This window comes from Anomaloglossus baeobatrachus, unplaced genomic scaffold, assembly GCF_048569485.1.
Source record: "Anomaloglossus baeobatrachus isolate aAnoBae1 unplaced genomic scaffold, aAnoBae1.hap1 Scaffold_720, whole genome shotgun sequence".
NCBI classification, from domain to species: domain Eukaryota; kingdom Metazoa; phylum Chordata; class Amphibia; order Anura; family Aromobatidae; genus Anomaloglossus; species Anomaloglossus baeobatrachus.
Genome location: NW_027445097.1, coordinates 78,495 through 97,209, shown reverse-complemented (window position 1 = coordinate 97,209; position 18,715 = coordinate 78,495). Strand labels below are relative to the sequence as shown.

Below are 18,715 nucleotides of genomic sequence, written 5' to 3'. Positions count from 1 at the left end.
GGTGCCACTCGAGGCCCAAACCAATTCTGGTTATCGCTTCTCGGCCTTTTGGCTAAGATCAAGTGTAGTATCTGTTCTTATCAGTTTAATATCTGATACGTCCCCTATCTGGGGACCATATATTAAATGGATTTTTAGAACAGGGAGATGGAAAAAGAGCTTGCTCTGTCCACTCCACGCATTGACCTGGTATTGCAGTACCTCCAGGAACGGTGCACCCCTTCTTAACCCAGTTTCCAAAAGCAGAACTCAATTCACCTGATTCATATTAGCCCGATTTAATGAATTGGAAGAAAGCATACGTCTTCATATGCACCTCAATTTGGCCCATTCACTTTTCACACTTCCTCCTTTTGTTTTTTATCTTTCACACTTTTGACTTTCTTTATTCATCCAAATAGCAAACTCATCACCACTCAACCTGACCAACTCGGCTATGTCCCCGTGCTGCAGTTCTCTGTCTTATCTAGATCATTTGCAATTGAATGGAATAGATCCCTTTTGGACAAAGTGGATTCACCTGCTGCTGCAGTGACCACAGGTGTGATAACATCTAGAATTGGCATCTGGTGCGATCTCTCCGCTTCCACTCCAAAGAAAGTTACCTGTTTATTCCTATCATGCATTGGTTTTTGGGGTTTTCTTTGAGTAATGATGATCTCTTTAGTAGTCTGTTGGCGCCCTCTCCTGGAGGAATAGTTTGCTTGCTCTTGGACATTCTAAAAGAGAGGTCATGATAGACATTGAGCTTCTGAGCTCAATTGGGGACAGTCATGGGTGATGAATGTTTGCAACCTACTGCGAAGCCTCATACCGCAATATAAGGAACGTCAAATACTAAGAAAGGGCGGCCTATGAAAGAATTACTACTTTCAATAAGTACACTTAAACGGCTAATTGGGAATAGAAAAACTGTAAAAAGCCCTCTGAGAAAGCCCCCCTCTAACCTTTGATAGTAAGCTTTTCTGTAGTCTGCCTGTTGATGTATTTTCCGTTTGAACTGTGCACAACATGAAGAGACGGAACACTGGCGGCTTGTCACAATGCCCCCCGATGACATCACAATAGCGCTGCTGCCTAGAAAACAAGCTGCGCAGAAGAAGTTGTTCTTTGGGTGGGAGGGTGGGCTAGTGGAAGGAGGGGGCAATCTCTTTTTTTCCCGGGTGGTAGGGGGATGACAGGAGAAGGGAAGCGGGTGGTGAGAAAGGTACAGAGGGCAGGGTTTGGGGGCTGGGAAGGAAAGGGAAAAGATTAGGGTTTGGGGATGATGAAAGGGCTTTCTACGGGTAAGGATGGCAAAGGGTGGCAGTGACGGAAAGTCAGGCAACCTGTCCTGTCCGTCTTTTTGTATCGTGAATTGGAAAGACTGCAAGGGGGAGGGGAGTTGCTTGCGCCCTAAAGGAGGAGTTATTCAGATTCATTGCAGTGGGCGGCGGCTGCAAAACGCACCATTCTTCTTGTTTTGGCTCTGCAAAGCAGCCTTTTCAAGGGTTGGCTTGGGTGACAAAATGTCTTGTGTAGGCGTGGGTTTGTCTCCCTCTCGCTCTCTCTCCCTAAGATGTGTCCGGCATAGGCCAGGGTGCCACTCGAGGCCCAAACCAATTCTGGTTATCGCTTCTCGGCCTTTTGGCTAAGATCAAGTGTAGTATCTGTTCTTATCAGTTTAATATCTGATACGTCCCCTATCTGGGGACCATATATTAAATGGATTTTTAGAACAGGGAGATGGAAAAAGAGCTTGCTCTGTCCACTCCACGCATTGACCTGGTATTGCAGTACCTCCAGGAACGGTGCACCCCTTCTTAACCCAGTTTCCAAAAGCAGAACTCAATTCACCTGATTCATATTAGCCCGATTTAATGAATTGGAAGAAAGCATACGTCTTCATATGCACCTCAATTTGGCCCATTCACTTTTCACACTTCCTCCTTTTGTTTTTTATCTTTCACACTTTTGACTTTCTTTATTCATCCAAATAGCAAACTCATCACCACTCAACCTGACCAACTCGGCTATGTCCCCGTGCTGCAGTTCTCTGTCTTATCTAGATCATTTGCAATTGAATGGAATAGATCCCTTTTGGACAAAGTGGATTCACCTGCTGCTGCAGTGACCACAGGTGTGATAACATCTAGAATTGGCATCTGGTGCGATCTCTCCGCTTCCACTCCAAAGAAAGTTACCTGTTTATTCCTATCATGCATTGGTTTTTGGGGTTTTCTTTGAGTAATGATGATCTCTTTAGTAGTCTGTTGGCGCCCTCTCCTGGAGGAATAGTTTGCTTGCTCTTGGACATTCTAAAAGAGAGGTCATGATAGACATTGAGCTTCTGAGCTCAATTGGGGACAGTCATGGGTGATGAATGTTTGCAACCTACTGCGAAGCCTCATACCGCAATATAAGGAACGTCAAATACTAAGAAAGGGCGGCCTATGAAAGAATTACTACTTTCAATAAGTACACTTAAACGGCTAATTGGGAATAGAAAAACTGTAAAAAGCCCTCTGAGAAAGCCCCCCTCTAACCTTTGATAGTAAGCTTTTCTGTAGTCTGCCTGTTGATGTATTTTCCGTTTGAACTGTGCACAACATGAAGAGACGGAACACTGGCGGCTTGTCACAATGCCCCCCGATGACATCACAATAGCGCTGCTGCCTAGAAAACAAGCTGCGCAGAAGAAGTTGTTCTTTGGGTGGGAGGGTGGGCTAGTGGAAGGAGGGGGCAATCTCTTTTTTTCCCGGGTGGTAGGGGGATGACAGGAGAAGGGAAGCGGGTGGTGAGAAAGGTACAGAGGGCAGGGTTTGGGGGCTGGGAAGGAAAGGGAAAAGATTAGGGTTTGGGGATGATGAAAGGGCTTTCTACGGGTAAGGATGGCAAAGGGTGGCAGTGACGGAAAGTCAGGCAACCTGTCCTGTCCGTCTTTTTGTATCGTGAATTGGAAAGACTGCAAGGGGGAGGGGAGTTGCTTGCGCCCTAAAGGAGGAGTTATTCAGATTCATTGCAGTGGGCGGCGGCTGCAAAACGCACCATTCTTCTTGTTTTGGCTCTGCAAAGCAGCCTTTTCAAGGGTTGGCTTGGGTGACAAAATGTCTTGTGTAGGCGTGGGTTTGTCTCCCTCTCGCTCTCTCTCCCTAAGATGTGTCCGGCATAGGCCAGGGTGCCACTCGAGGCCCAAACCAATTCTGGTTATCGCTTCTCGGCCTTTTGGCTAAGATCAAGTGTAGTGTTGTTCGAAGAGGTGGTTTAAGCTCCAGGCCACCTTAGTACAATGATACAATGCACACTGGAAGGTTGCGCTTGCTAGTACTCTGGGTGGATAGTATATTCATCTAGAGGAAAACATGGCCCTACCAGGATCGAGGCTATTAGACTGAGTAAGGGTGGGGGGCTATGGTACAACGTGCCCCAGGACTGACGACCCTGGAGTGAGTCTGAGCTTGCTGGCTTGGGACCCCGGCAAGCCTTGGGCTCTGTAGCACACCGTACCTTGCCTTTTCATACTTTTTGAGCATATTACCCTATCCCGGCCTTCTGGCTAGGAAGGGAAATTTTTATAATCCCGGTCGGAGGTCTGGTCAGCTTTGGGCTGAGAAACTAACACCCGGTTGGAGGTCTGGGTCAGCTTCGGCTGAGAAACCAACACCCGGTTGGAGGACGGGGTCAGCTTCGGCTGAGAAACCAACACCCGGTTGGAGGTCCGGTTAGCCTTGGGCTGAGAAACCAACACCGGTTGACGGTCCGGGCAGTTTCGGCTGCGAAACCAACAACTAGTAGCTCTCTACTCCACTTGGGTAAGATGCCTGGGTGGACGCTGGGAGCAACGACAAGGCTCAACCAGGCTTCGGCTTGGGGGAGCACCGAAGATCCCTGACCCTTGCTGTGGCCTTCTGGCTCGGAGGGACGGGGTTGATTTTTGGGGACCCTCTCCTCACGGTGGGGTCCACACGAATCCTAGCCTTTGCACTGTTTTTGGTGTGACTTCGGTCATGCATTTTTTGTGGTGCTTTGGAAAGCTTCATTAAATCAAAAATCTGTTCTTATCAGTTTAATATCTGATACGTCCCCTATCTGGGGACCATATATTAAATGGATTTTTAGAACAGGGAGATGGAAAAAGAGCTTGCTCTGTCCACTCCACGCATTGACCTGGTATTGCAGTACCTCCAGGAACGGTGCACCCCTTCTTAACCCAGTTTCCAAAAGCAGAACTCAATTCACCTGATTCATATTAGCCCGATTTAATGAATTGGAAGAAAGCATACGTCTTCATATGCACCTCAATTTGGCCCATTCACTTTTCACACTTCCTCCTTTTGTTTTTTTATCTTTCACACTTTTGACTTTCTTTATTCATCCAAATAGCAAACTCATCACCACTCAACCTGACCAACTCGGCTATGTCCCCGTGCTGCAGTTCTCTGTCTTATCTAGATCATTTGCAATTGAATGGAATAGATCCCTTTTGGACAAAGTGGATTCACCTGCTGCTGCAGTGACCACAGGTGTGATAACATCTAGAATTGGCATCTGGTGCGATCTCTCCGCTTCCACTCCAAAGAAAGTTACCTGTTTATTCCTATCATGCATTGGTTTTTGGGGTTTTCTTTGAGTAATGATGATCTCTTTAGTAGTCTGTTGGCGCCCTCTCCTGGAGGAATAGTTTGCTTGCTCTTGGACATTCTAAAAGAGAGGTCATGATAGACATTGAGCTTCTGAGCTCAATTGGGGACAGTCATGGGTGATGAATGTTTGCAACCTACTGCGAAGCCTCATACCGCAATATAAGGAACGTCAAATACTAAGAAAGGGCGGCCTATGAAAGAATTACTACTTTCAATAAGTACACTTAAACGGCTAATTGGGAATAGAAAAACTGTAAAAAGCCCTCTGAGAAAGCCCCCCTCTAACCTTTGATAGTAAGCTTTTCTGTAGTCTGCCTGTTGATGTATTTTCCGTTTGAACTGTGCACAACATGAAGAGACGGAACACTGGCGGCTTGTCACAATGCCCCCCGATGACATCACAATAGCGCTGCTGCCTAGAAAACAAGCTGCGCAGAAGAAGTTGTTCTTTGGGTGGGAGGGTGGGCTAGTGGAAGGAGGGGGCAATCTCTTTTTTTCCCGGGTGGTAGGGGGATGACAGGAGAAGGGAAGCGGGTGGTGAGAAAGGTACAGAGGGCAGGGTTTGGGGGCTGGGAAGGAAAGGGAAAAGATTAGGGTTTGGGGATGATGAAAGGGCTTTCTACGGGTAAGGATGGCAAAGGGTGGCAGTGACGGAAAGTCAGGCAACCTGTCCTGTCCGTCTTTTTGTATCGTGAATTGGAAAGACTGCAAGGGGGAGGGGAGTTGCTTGCGCCCTAAAGGAGGAGTTATTCAGATTCATTGCAGTGGGCGGCGGCTGCAAAACGCACCATTCTTCTTGTTTTGGCTCTGCAAAGCAGCCTTTTCAAGGGTTGGCTTGGGTGACAAAATGTCTTGTGTAGGCGTGGGTTTGTCTCCCTCTCGCTCTCTCTCCCTAAGATGTGTCCGGCATAGGCCAGGGTGCCACTCGAGGCCCAAACCAATTCTGGTTATCGCTTCTCGGCCTTTTGGCTAAGATCAAGTGTAGTATCTGTTCTTATCAGTTTAATATCTGATACGTCCCCTATCTGGGGACCATATATTAAATGGATTTTTAGAACAGGGAGATGGAAAAAGAGCTTGCTCTGTCCACTCCACGCATTGACCTGGTATTGCAGTACCTCCAGGAACGGTGCACCCCTTCTTAACCCAGTTTCCAAAAGCAGAACTCAATTCACCTGATTCATATTAGCCCGATTTAATGAATTGGAAGAAAGCATACGTCTTCATATGCACCTCAATTTGGCCCATTCACTTTTCACACTTCCTCCTTTTGTTTTTTATCTTTCACACTTTTGACTTTCTTTATTCATCCAAATAGCAAACTCATCACCACTCAACCTGACCAACTCGGCTATGTCCCCGTGCTGCAGTTCTCTGTCTTATCTAGATCATTTGCAATTGAATGGAATAGATCCCTTTTGGACAAAGTGGATTCACCTGCTGCTGCAGTGACCACAGGTGTGATAACATCTAGAATTGGCATCTGGTGCGATCTCTCCGCTTCCACTCCAAAGAAAGTTACCTGTTTATTCCTATCATGCATTGGTTTTTGGGGTTTTCTTTGAGTAATGATGATCTCTTTAGTAGTCTGTTGGCGCCCTCTCCTGGAGGAATAGTTTGCTTGCTCTTGGACATTCTAAAAGAGAGGTCATGATAGACATTGAGCTTCTGAGCTCAATTGGGGACAGTCATGGGTGATGAATGTTTGCAACCTACTGCGAAGCCTCATACCGCAATATAAGGAACGTCAAATACTAAGAAAGGGCGGCCTATGAAAGAATTACTACTTTCAATAAGTACACTTAAACGGCTAATTGGGAATAGAAAAACTGTAAAAAGCCCTCTGAGAAAGCCCCCCTCTAACCTTTGATAGTAAGCTTTTCTGTAGTCTGCCTGTTGATGTATTTTCCGTTTGAACTGTGCACAACATGAAGAGACGGAACACTGGCGGCTTGTCACAATGCCCCCCGATGACATCACAATAGCGCTGCTGCCTAGAAAACAAGCTGCGCAGAAGAAGTTGTTCTTTGGGTGGGAGGGTGGGCTAGTGGAAGGAGGGGGCAATCTCTTTTTTTCCCGGGTGGTAGGGGGATGACAGGAGAAGGGAAGCGGGTGGTGAGAAAGGTACAGAGGGCAGGGTTTGGGGGCTGGGAAGGAAAGGGAAAAGATTAGGGTTTGGGGATGATGAAAGGGCTTTCTACGGGTAAGGATGGCAAAGGGTGGCAGTGACGGAAAGTCAGGCAACCTGTCCTGTCCGTCTTTTTGTATCGTGAATTGGAAAGACTGCAAGGGGGAGGGGAGTTGCTTGCGCCCTAAAGGAGGAGTTATTCAGATTCATTGCAGTGGGCGGCGGCTGCAAAACGCACCATTCTTCTTGTTTTGGCTCTGCAAAGCAGCCTTTTCAAGGGTTGGCTTGGGTGACAAAATGTCTTGTGTAGGCGTGGGTTTGTCTCCCTCTCGCTCTCTCTCCCTAAGATGTGTCCGGCATAGGCCAGGGTGCCACTCGAGGCCCAAACCAATTCTGGTTATCGCTTCTCGGCCTTTTGGCTAAGATCAAGTGTAGTATCTGTTCTTATCAGTTTAATATCTGATACGTCCCCTATCTGGGGACCATATATTAAATGGATTTTTAGAACAGGGAGATGGAAAAAGAGCTTGCTCTGTCCACTCCACGCATTGACCTGGTATTGCAGTACCTCCAGGAACGGTGCACCCCTTCTTAACCCAGTTTCCAAAAGCAGAACTCAATTCACCTGATTCATATTAGCCCGATTTAATGAATTGGAAGAAAGCATACGTCTTCATATGCACCTCAATTTGGCCCATTCACTTTTCACACTTCCTCCTTTTGTTTTTTATCTTTCACACTTTTGACTTTCTTTATTCATCCAAATAGCAAACTCATCACCACTCAACCTGACCAACTCGGCTATGTCCCCGTGCTGCAGTTCTCTGTCTTATCTAGATCATTTGCAATTGAATGGAATAGATCCCTTTTGGACAAAGTGGATTCACCTGCTGCTGCAGTGACCACAGGTGTGATAACATCTAGAATTGGCATCTGGTGCGATCTCTCCGCTTCCACTCCAAAGAAAGTTACCTGTTTATTCCTATCATGCATTGGTTTTTGGGGTTTTCTTTGAGTAATGATGATCTCTTTAGTAGTCTGTTGGCGCCCTCTCCTGGAGGAATAGTTTGCTTGCTCTTGGACATTCTAAAAGAGAGGTCATGATAGACATTGAGCTTCTGAGCTCAATTGGGGACAGTCATGGGTGATGAATGTTTGCAACCTACTGCGAAGCCTCATACCGCAATATAAGGAACGTCAAATACTAAGAAAGGGCGGCCTATGAAAGAATTACTACTTTCAATAAGTACACTTAAACGGCTAATTGGGAATAGAAAAACTGTAAAAAGCCCTCTGAGAAAGCCCCCCTCTAACCTTTGATAGTAAGCTTTTCTGTAGTCTGCCTGTTGATGTATTTTCCGTTTGAACTGTGCACAACATGAAGAGACGGAACACTGGCGGCTTGTCACAATGCCCCCCGATGACATCACAATAGCGCTGCTGCCTAGAAAACAAGCTGCGCAGAAGAAGTTGTTCTTTGGGTGGGAGGGTGGGCTAGTGGAAGGAGGGGGCAATCTCTTTTTTTCCCGGGTGGTAGGGGGATGACAGGAGAAGGGAAGCGGGTGGTGAGAAAGGTACAGAGGGCAGGGTTTGGGGGCTGGGAAGGAAAGGGAAAAGATTAGGGTTTGGGGATGATGAAAGGGCTTTCTACGGGTAAGGATGGCAAAGGGTGGCAGTGACGGAAAGTCAGGCAACCTGTCCTGTCCGTCTTTTTGTATCGTGAATTGGAAAGACTGCAAGGGGGAGGGGAGTTGCTTGCGCCCTAAAGGAGGAGTTATTCAGATTCATTGCAGTGGGCGGCGGCTGCAAAACGCACCATTCTTCTTGTTTTGGCTCTGCAAAGCAGCCTTTTCAAGGGTTGGCTTGGGTGACAAAATGTCTTGTGTAGGCGTGGGTTTGTCTCCCTCTCGCTCTCTCTCCCTAAGATGTGTCCGGCATAGGCCAGGGTGCCACTCGAGGCCCAAACCAATTCTGGTTATCGCTTCTCGGCCTTTTGGCTAAGATCAAGTGTAGTATCTGTTCTTATCAGTTTAATATCTGATACGTCCCCTATCTGGGGACCATATATTAAATGGATTTTTAGAACAGGGAGATGGAAAAAGAGCTTGCTCTGTCCACTCCACGCATTGACCTGGTATTGCAGTACCTCCAGGAACGGTGCACCCCTTCTTAACCCAGTTTCCAAAAGCAGAACTCAATTCACCTGATTCATATTAGCCCGATTTAATGAATTGGAAGAAAGCATACGTCTTCATATGCACCTCAATTTGGCCCATTCACTTTTCACACTTCCTCCTTTTGTTTTTTATCTTTCACACTTTTGACTTTCTTTATTCATCCAAATAGCAAACTCATCACCACTCAACCTGACCAACTCGGCTATGTCCCCGTGCTGCAGTTCTCTGTCTTATCTAGATCATTTGCAATTGAATGGAATAGATCCCTTTTGGACAAAGTGGATTCACCTGCTGCTGCAGTGACCACAGGTGTGATAACATCTAGAATTGGCATCTGGTGCGATCTCTCCGCTTCCACTCCAAAGAAAGTTACCTGTTTATTCCTATCATGCATTGGTTTTTGGGGTTTTCTTTGAGTAATGATGATCTCTTTAGTAGTCTGTTGGCGCCCTCTCCTGGAGGAATAGTTTGCTTGCTCTTGGACATTCTAAAAGAGAGGTCATGATAGACATTGAGCTTCTGAGCTCAATTGGGGACAGTCATGGGTGATGAATGTTTGCAACCTACTGCGAAGCCTCATACCGCAATATAAGGAACGTCAAATACTAAGAAAGGGCGGCCTATGAAAGAATTACTACTTTCAATAAGTACACTTAAACGGCTAATTGGGAATAGAAAAACTGTAAAAAGCCCTCTGAGAAAGCCCCCCTCTAACCTTTGATAGTAAGCTTTTCTGTAGTCTGCCTGTTGATGTATTTTCCGTTTGAACTGTGCACAACATGAAGAGACGGAACACTGGCGGCTTGTCACAATGCCCCCCGATGACATCACAATAGCGCTGCTGCCTAGAAAACAAGCTGCGCAGAAGAAGTTGTTCTTTGGGTGGGAGGGTGGGCTAGTGGAAGGAGGGGGCAATCTCTTTTTTTCCCGGGTGGTAGGGGGATGACAGGAGAAGGGAAGCGGGTGGTGAGAAAGGTACAGAGGGCAGGGTTTGGGGGCTGGGAAGGAAAGGGAAAAGATTAGGGTTTGGGGATGATGAAAGGGCTTTCTACGGGTAAGGATGGCAAAGGGTGGCAGTGACGGAAAGTCAGGCAACCTGTCCTGTCCGTCTTTTTGTATCGTGAATTGGAAAGACTGCAAGGGGGAGGGGAGTTGCTTGCGCCCTAAAGGAGGAGTTATTCAGATTCATTGCAGTGGGCGGCGGCTGCAAAACGCACCATTCTTCTTGTTTTGGCTCTGCAAAGCAGCCTTTTCAAGGGTTGGCTTGGGTGACAAAATGTCTTGTGTAGGCGTGGGTTTGTCTCCCTCTCGCTCTCTCTCCCTAAGATGTGTCCGGCATAGGCCAGGGTGCCACTCGAGGCCCAAACCAATTCTGGTTATCGCTTCTCGGCCTTTTGGCTAAGATCAAGTGTAGTGTTGTTCGAAGAGGTGGTTTAAGCTCCAGGCCACCTTAGTACAATGATACAATGCACACTGGAAGGTTGCGCTTGCTAGTACTCTGGGTGGATAGTATATTCATCTAGAGGAAAACATGGCCCTACCAGGATCGAGGCTATTAGACTGAGTAAGGGTGGGGGGCTATGGTACAACGTGCCCCAGGACTGACGACCCTGGAGTGAGTCTGAGCTTGCTGGCTTGGGACCCCGGCAAGCCTTGGGCTCTGTAGCACACCGTACCTTGCCTTTTCATACTTTTTGAGCATATTACCCTATCCCGGCCTTCTGGCTAGGAAGGGAAATTTTTATAATCCCGGTCGGAGGTCTGGTCAGCTTTGGGCTGAGAAACTAACACCCGGTTGGAGGTCTGGGTCAGCTTCGGCTGAGAAACCAACACCCGGTTGGAGGTCTGGGTCAGCTTCGGCTGAGAAACCAACACCCGGTTGGAGGTCCGGTTAGCCTTGGGCTGAGAAACCAACACCGGTTGACGGTCCGGGCAGTTTCGGCTGCGAAACCAACAACTAGTAGCTCTCTACTCCACTTGGGTAAGATGCCTGGGTGGACGCTGGGAGCAACGACAAGGCTCAACCAGGCTTCGGCTTGGGGGAGCACCGAAGATCCCTGACCCTTGCTGTGGCCTTCTGGCTCGGAGGGACGGGGTTGATTTTTGGGGACCCTCTCCTCACGGTGGGGTCCACACGAATCCTAGCCTTTGCACTGTTTTTGGTGTGACTTCGGTCATGCATTTTTTGTGGTGCTTTGGAAAGCTTCATTAAATCAAAATCTGTTCTTATCAGTTTAATATCTGATACGTCCCCTATCTGGGGACCATATATTAAATGGATTTTTAGAACAGGGAGATGGAAAAAGAGCTTGCTCTGTCCACTCCACGCATTGACCTGGTATTGCAGTACCTCCAGGAACGGTGCACCCCTTCTTAACCCAGTTTCCAAAAGCAGAACTCAATTCACCTGATTCATATTAGCCCGATTTAATGAATTGGAAGAAAGCATACGTCTTCATATGCACCTCAATTTGGCCCATTCACTTTTCACACTTCCTCCTTTTGTTTTTTATCTTTCACACTTTTGACTTTCTTTATTCATCCAAATAGCAAACTCATCACCACTCAACCTGACCAACTCGGCTATGTCCCCGTGCTGCAGTTCTCTGTCTTATCTAGATCATTTGCAATTGAATGGAATAGATCCCTTTTGGACAAAGTGGATTCACCTGCTGCTGCAGTGACCACAGGTGTGATAACATCTAGAATTGGCATCTGGTGCGATCTCTCCGCTTCCACTCCAAAGAAAGTTACCTGTTTATTCCTATCATGCATTGGTTTTTGGGGTTTTCTTTGAGTAATGATGATCTCTTTAGTAGTCTGTTGGCGCCCTCTCCTGGAGGAATAGTTTGCTTGCTCTTGGACATTCTAAAAGAGAGGTCATGATAGACATTGAGCTTCTGAGCTCAATTGGGGACAGTCATGGGTGATGAATGTTTGCAACCTACTGCGAAGCCTCATACCGCAATATAAGGAACGTCAAATACTAAGAAAGGGCGGCCTATGAAAGAATTACTACTTTCAATAAGTACACTTAAACGGCTAATTGGGAATAGAAAAACTGTAAAAAGCCCTCTGAGAAAGCCCCCCTCTAACCTTTGATAGTAAGCTTTTCTGTAGTCTGCCTGTTGATGTATTTTCCGTTTGAACTGTGCACAACATGAAGAGACGGAACACTGGCGGCTTGTCACAATGCCCCCCGATGACATCACAATAGCGCTGCTGCCTAGAAAACAAGCTGCGCAGAAGAAGTTGTTCTTTGGGTGGGAGGGTGGGCTAGTGGAAGGAGGGGGCAATCTCTTTTTTTCCCGGGTGGTAGGGGGATGACAGGAGAAGGGAAGCGGGTGGTGAGAAAGGTACAGAGGGCAGGGTTTGGGGGCTGGGAAGGAAAGGGAAAAGATTAGGGTTTGGGGATGATGAAAGGGCTTTCTACGGGTAAGGATGGCAAAGGGTGGCAGTGACGGAAAGTCAGGCAACCTGTCCTGTCCGTCTTTTTGTATCGTGAATTGGAAAGACTGCAAGGGGGAGGGGAGTTGCTTGCGCCCTAAAGGAGGAGTTATTCAGATTCATTGCAGTGGGCGGCGGCTGCAAAACGCACCATTCTTCTTGTTTTGGCTCTGCAAAGCAGCCTTTTCAAGGGTTGGCTTGGGTGACAAAATGTCTTGTGTAGGCGTGGGTTTGTCTCCCTCTCGCTCTCTCTCCCTAAGATGTGTCCGGCATAGGCCAGGGTGCCACTCGAGGCCCAAACCAATTCTGGTTATCGCTTCTCGGCCTTTTGGCTAAGATCAAGTGTAGTATCTGTTCTTATCAGTTTAATATCTGATACGTCCCCTATCTGGGGACCATATATTAAATGGATTTTTAGAACAGGGAGATGGAAAAAGAGCTTGCTCTGTCCACTCCACGCATTGACCTGGTATTGCAGTACCTCCAGGAACGGTGCACCCCTTCTTAACCCAGTTTCCAAAAGCAGAACTCAATTCACCTGATTCATATTAGCCCGATTTAATGAATTGGAAGAAAGCATACGTCTTCATATGCACCTCAATTTGGCCCATTCACTTTTCACACTTCCTCCTTTTGTTTTTTATCTTTCACACTTTTGACTTTCTTTATTCATCCAAATAGCAAACTCATCACCACTCAACCTGACCAACTCGGCTATGTCCCCGTGCTGCAGTTCTCTGTCTTATCTAGATCATTTGCAATTGAATGGAATAGATCCCTTTTGGACAAAGTGGATTCACCTGCTGCTGCAGTGACCACAGGTGTGATAACATCTAGAATTGGCATCTGGTGCGATCTCTCCGCTTCCACTCCAAAGAAAGTTACCTGTTTATTCCTATCATGCATTGGTTTTTGGGGTTTTCTTTGAGTAATGATGATCTCTTTAGTAGTCTGTTGGCGCCCTCTCCTGGAGGAATAGTTTGCTTGCTCTTGGACATTCTAAAAGAGAGGTCATGATAGACATTGAGCTTCTGAGCTCAATTGGGGACAGTCATGGGTGATGAATGTTTGCAACCTACTGCGAAGCCTCATACCGCAATATAAGGAACGTCAAATACTAAGAAAGGGCGGCCTATGAAAGAATTACTACTTTCAATAAGTACACTTAAACGGCTAATTGGGAATAGAAAAACTGTAAAAAGCCCTCTGAGAAAGCCCCCCTCTAACCTTTGATAGTAAGCTTTTCTGTAGTCTGCCTGTTGATGTATTTTCCGTTTGAACTGTGCACAACATGAAGAGACGGAACACTGGCGGCTTGTCACAATGCCCCCCGATGACATCACAATAGCGCTGCTGCCTAGAAAACAAGCTGCGCAGAAGAAGTTGTTCTTTGGGTGGGAGGGTGGGCTAGTGGAAGGAGGGGGCAATCTCTTTTTTTCCCGGGTGGTAGGGGGATGACAGGAGAAGGGAAGCGGGTGGTGAGAAAGGTACAGAGGGCAGGGTTTGGGGGCTGGGAAGGAAAGGGAAAAGATTAGGGTTTGGGGATGATGAAAGGGCTTTCTACGGGTAAGGATGGCAAAGGGTGGCAGTGACGGAAAGTCAGGCAACCTGTCCTGTCCGTCTTTTTGTATCGTGAATTGGAAAGACTGCAAGGGGGAGGGGAGTTGCTTGCGCCCTAAAGGAGGAGTTATTCAGATTCATTGCAGTGGGCGGCGGCTGCAAAACGCACCATTCTTCTTGTTTTGGCTCTGCAAAGCAGCCTTTTCAAGGGTTGGCTTGGGTGACAAAATGTCTTGTGTAGGCGTGGGTTTGTCTCCCTCTCGCTCTCTCTCCCTAAGATGTGTCCGGCATAGGCCAGGGTGCCACTCGAGGCCCAAACCAATTCTGGTTATCGCTTCTCGGCCTTTTGGCTAAGATCAAGTGTAGTATCTGTTCTTATCAGTTTAATATCTGATACGTCCCCTATCTGGGGACCATATATTAAATGGATTTTTAGAACAGGGAGATGGAAAAAGAGCTTGCTCTGTCCACTCCACGCATTGACCTGGTATTGCAGTACCTCCAGGAACGGTGCACCCCTTCTTAACCCAGTTTCCAAAAGCAGAACTCAATTCACCTGATTCATATTAGCCCGATTTAATGAATTGGAAGAAAGCATACGTCTTCATATGCACCTCAATTTGGCCCATTCACTTTTCACACTTCCTCCTTTTGTTTTTTATCTTTCACACTTTTGACTTTCTTTATTCATCCAAATAGCAAACTCATCACCACTCAACCTGACCAACTCGGCTATGTCCCCGTGCTGCAGTTCTCTGTCTTATCTAGATCATTTGCAATTGAATGGAATAGATCCCTTTTGGACAAAGTGGATTCACCTGCTGCTGCAGTGACCACAGGTGTGATAACATCTAGAATTGGCATCTGGTGCGATCTCTCCGCTTCCACTCCAAAGAAAGTTACCTGTTTATTCCTATCATGCATTGGTTTTTGGGGTTTTCTTTGAGTAATGATGATCTCTTTAGTAGTCTGTTGGCGCCCTCTCCTGGAGGAATAGTTTGCTTGCTCTTGGACATTCTAAAAGAGAGGTCATGATAGACATTGAGCTTCTGAGCTCAATTGGGGACAGTCATGGGTGATGAATGTTTGCAACCTACTGCGAAGCCTCATACCGCAATATAAGGAACGTCAAATACTAAGAAAGGGCGGCCTATGAAAGAATTACTACTTTCAATAAGTACACTTAAACGGCTAATTGGGAATAGAAAAACTGTAAAAAGCCCTCTGAGAAAGCCCCCCTCTAACCTTTGATAGTAAGCTTTTCTGTAGTCTGCCTGTTGATGTATTTTCCGTTTGAACTGTGCACAACATGAAGAGACGGAACACTGGCGGCTTGTCACAATGCCCCCCGATGACATCACAATAGCGCTGCTGCCTAGAAAACAAGCTGCGCAGAAGAAGTTGTTCTTTGGGTGGGAGGGTGGGCTAGTGGAAGGAGGGGGCAATCTCTTTTTTTCCCGGGTGGTAGGGGGATGACAGGAGAAGGGAAGCGGGTGGTGAGAAAGGTACAGAGGGCAGGGTTTGGGGGCTGGGAAGGAAAGGGAAAAGATTAGGGTTTGGGGATGATGAAAGGGCTTTCTACGGGTAAGGATGGCAAAGGGTGGCAGTGACGGAAAGTCAGGCAACCTGTCCTGTCCGTCTTTTTGTATCGTGAATTGGAAAGACTGCAAGGGGGAGGGGAGTTGCTTGCGCCCTAAAGGAGGAGTTATTCAGATTCATTGCAGTGGGCGGCGGCTGCAAAACGCACCATTCTTCTTGTTTTGGCTCTGCAAAGCAGCCTTTTCAAGGGTTGGCTTGGGTGACAAAATGTCTTGTGTAGGCGTGGGTTTGTCTCCCTCTCGCTCTCTCTCCCTAAGATGTGTCCGGCATAGGCCAGGGTGCCACTCGAGGCCCAAACCAATTCTGGTTATCGCTTCTCGGCCTTTTGGCTAAGATCAAGTGTAGTATCTGTTCTTATCAGTTTAATATCTGATACGTCCCCTATCTGGGGACCATATATTAAATGGATTTTTAGAACAGGGAGATGGAAAAAGAGCTTGCTCTGTCCACTCCACGCATTGACCTGGTATTGCAGTACCTCCAGGAACGGTGCACCCCTTCTTAACCCAGTTTCCAAAAGCAGAACTCAATTCACCTGATTCATATTAGCCCGATTTAATGAATTGGAAGAAAGCATACGTCTTCATATGCACCTCAATTTGGTCCATTCACTTTTCACACTTCCTCCTTTTGTTTTTTATCTTTCACACTTTTGACTTTCTTTATTCATCCAAATAGCAAACTCATCACCACTCAACCTGACCAACTCGGCTATGTCCCCGTGCTGCAGTTCTCTGTCTTATCTAGATCATTTGCAATTGAATGGAATAGATCCCTTTTGGACAAAGTGGATTCACCTGCTGCTGCAGTGACCACAGGTGTGATAACATCTAGAATTGGCATCTGGTGCGATCTCTCCGCTTCCACTCCAAAGAAAGTTACCTGTTTATTCCTATCATGCATTGGTTTTTGGGGTTTTCTTTGAGTAATGATGATCTCTTTAGTAGTCTGTTGGCGCCCTCTCCTGGAGGAATAGTTTGCTTGCTCTTGGACATTCTAAAAGAGAGGTCATGATAGACATTGAGCTTCTGAGCTCAATTGGGGACAGTCATGGGTGATGAATGTTTGCAACCTACTGCGAAGCCTCATACCGCAATATAAGGAACGTCAAATACTAAGAAAGGGCGGCCTATGAAAGAATTACTACTTTCAATAAGTACACTTAAACGGCTAATTGGGAATAGAAAAACTGTAAAAAGCCCTCTGAGAAAGCCCCCCTCTAACCTTTGATAGTAAGCTTTTCTGTAGTCTGCCTGTTGATGTATTTTCCGTTTGAACTGTGCACAACATGAAGAGACGGAACACTGGCGGCTTGTCACAATGCCCCCCCGATGACATCACAATAGCGCTGCTGCCTAGAAAACAAGCTGCGCAGAAGAAGTTGTTCTTTGGGTGGGAGGGTGGGCTAGTGGAAGGAGGGGGCAATCTCTTTTTTTCCCGGGTGGTAGGGGGATGACAGGAGAAGGGAAGCGGGTGGTGAGAAAGGTACAGAGGGCAGGGTTTGGGGGCTGGGAAGGAAAGGGAAAAGATTAGGGTTTGGGGATGATGAAAGGGCTTTCTACGGGTAAGGATGGCAAAGGGTGGCAGTGACGGAAAGTCAGGCAACCTGTCCTGTCCGTCTTTTTGTATCGTGAATTGGAAAGACTGCAAGGGGGAGGGGAGTTGCTTGCGCCCTAAAGGAGGAGTTATTCAGATTCATTGCAGTGGGCGGCGGCTGCAAAACGCACCATTCTTCTTGTTTTGGCTCTGCAAAGCAGCCTTTTCAAGGGTTGGCTTGGGTGACAAAATGTCTTGTGTAGGCGTGGGTTTGTCTCCCTCTCGCTCTCTCTCCCTAAGATGTGTCCGGCATAGGCCAGGGTGCCACTCGAGGCCCAAACCAATTCTGGTTATCGCTTCTCGGCCTTTTGGCTAAGATCAAGTGTAGTATCTGTTCTTATCAGTTTAATATCTGATACGTCCCCTATCTGGGGACCATATATTAAATGGATTTTTAGAACAGGGAGATGGAAAAAGAGCTTGCTCTGTCCACTCCACGCATTGACCTGGTATTGCAGTACCTCCAGGAACGGTGCACCCCTTCTTAACCCAGTTTCCAAAAGCAGAACTCAATTCACCTGATTCATATTAGCCCGATTTAATGAATTGGAAGAAAGCATACGTCTTCATATGCACCTCAATTTGGCCCATTCACTTTTCACACTTCCTCCTTTTGTTTTTTATCTTTCACACTTTTGACTTTCTTTATTCATCCAAATAGCAAACTCATCACCACTCAACCTGACCAACTCGGCTATGTCCCCGTGCTGCAGTTCTCTGTCTTATCTAGATCATTTGCAATTGAATGGAATAGATCCCTTTTGGACAAAGTGGATTCACCTGCTGCTGCAGTGACCACAGGTGTGATAACATCTAGAATTGGCATCTGGTGCGATCTCTCCGCTTCCACTCCAAAGAAAGTTACCTGTTTATTCCTATCATGCATTGGTTTTTGGGGTTTTCTTTGAGTAATGATGATCTCTTTAGTAGTCTGTTGGCGCCCTCTCCTGGAGGAATAGTTTGCTTGCTCTTGGACATTCTAAAAGAGAGGTCATGATAGACATTGAGCTTCTGAGCTCAATTGGGGACAGTCATGGGTGATGAATGTTTGCAACCTACTGCGAAGCCTCATACCGCAATATAAGGAACGTCAAATACTAAGAAAGGGCGGCCTATGAAAGAATTACTACTTTCAATAAGTACACTTAAACGGCTAATTGGGAATAGAAAAACTGTAAAAAGCCCTCTGAGAAAGCCCCCCTCTAACCTTTGATAGTAAGCTTTTCTGTAGTCTGCCTGTTGATGTATTTTCCGTTTGAACTGTGCACAACATGAAGAGACGGAACACTGGCGGCTTGTCACAATGCCCCCCGATGACATCACAATAGCGCTGCTGCCTAGAAAACAAGCTGCGCAGAAGTTGTTCTTTGGGTGGGAGGGTGGGCTAGTGGAAGGAGGGGGCAATCTCTTTTTTTCCCGGGTGGTAGGGGGATGACAGGAGAAGGGAAGCGGGTGGTGAGAAAGGTACAGAGGGCAGGGTTTGGGGGCTGGGAAGGAAAGGGAAAAGATTAGGGTTTGGGGATGATGAAAGGGCTTTCTACGGGTAAGGATGGCAAAGGGTGGCAGTGACGGAAAGTCAGGCAACC

At 46.9% G+C, this 18,715-nt stretch overlaps 11 non-coding genes across 11 annotated transcripts; all 11 read left to right on the top strand.

Annotated features, from left to right (window-relative positions):
* The first annotated feature begins 32 nt into the window (after positions 1-32).
* On the top strand, positions 33-223 carry LOC142287282 (U2 spliceosomal RNA). The gene has a single exon (XR_012748274.1). It is a non-coding gene; the product is annotated as a U2 spliceosomal RNA (small nuclear RNA).
* Positions 224-1,610: 1,387 nt separating this feature from the next.
* On the top strand, positions 1,611-1,801 carry LOC142287281 (U2 spliceosomal RNA). The gene has a single exon (XR_012748273.1). It is a non-coding gene; the product is annotated as a U2 spliceosomal RNA (small nuclear RNA).
* Positions 1,802-3,990: 2,189 nt separating this feature from the next.
* On the top strand, positions 3,991-4,183 carry LOC142287301 (U2 spliceosomal RNA). Its single transcript, XR_012748292.1, has one exon. It is a non-coding gene; the product is annotated as a U2 spliceosomal RNA (small nuclear RNA).
* Positions 4,184-5,571: 1,388 nt separating this feature from the next.
* Positions 5,572-5,762, top strand: LOC142287280 (U2 spliceosomal RNA). Its single transcript, XR_012748272.1, has one exon. It is a non-coding gene; the product is annotated as a U2 spliceosomal RNA (small nuclear RNA).
* Positions 5,763-7,149: 1,387 nt separating this feature from the next.
* LOC142287357 (U2 spliceosomal RNA) lies at positions 7,150-7,340 on the top strand. Its single transcript, XR_012748342.1, has one exon. It is a non-coding gene; the product is annotated as a U2 spliceosomal RNA (small nuclear RNA).
* A 1,387-nt stretch (positions 7,341-8,727) lies between these two features.
* LOC142287356 (U2 spliceosomal RNA) lies at positions 8,728-8,918 on the top strand. The gene has a single exon (XR_012748341.1). It is a non-coding gene; the product is annotated as a U2 spliceosomal RNA (small nuclear RNA).
* A 2,185-nt stretch (positions 8,919-11,103) lies between these two features.
* Positions 11,104-11,299, top strand: LOC142287304 (U2 spliceosomal RNA). Its single transcript, XR_012748294.1, has one exon. It is a non-coding gene; the product is annotated as a U2 spliceosomal RNA (small nuclear RNA).
* A 1,387-nt stretch (positions 11,300-12,686) lies between these two features.
* LOC142287355 (U2 spliceosomal RNA) lies at positions 12,687-12,877 on the top strand. Its single transcript, XR_012748340.1, has one exon. It is a non-coding gene; the product is annotated as a U2 spliceosomal RNA (small nuclear RNA).
* Positions 12,878-14,264: 1,387 nt separating this feature from the next.
* Positions 14,265-14,455, top strand: LOC142287354 (U2 spliceosomal RNA). The gene has a single exon (XR_012748339.1). It is a non-coding gene; the product is annotated as a U2 spliceosomal RNA (small nuclear RNA).
* A 1,387-nt stretch (positions 14,456-15,842) lies between these two features.
* LOC142287353 (U2 spliceosomal RNA) lies at positions 15,843-16,033 on the top strand. The gene has a single exon (XR_012748338.1). It is a non-coding gene; the product is annotated as a U2 spliceosomal RNA (small nuclear RNA).
* A 1,388-nt stretch (positions 16,034-17,421) lies between these two features.
* On the top strand, positions 17,422-17,612 carry LOC142287351 (U2 spliceosomal RNA). The gene has a single exon (XR_012748336.1). It is a non-coding gene; the product is annotated as a U2 spliceosomal RNA (small nuclear RNA).
* The last annotated feature ends 1,103 nt before the right edge of the window (positions 17,613-18,715 follow it).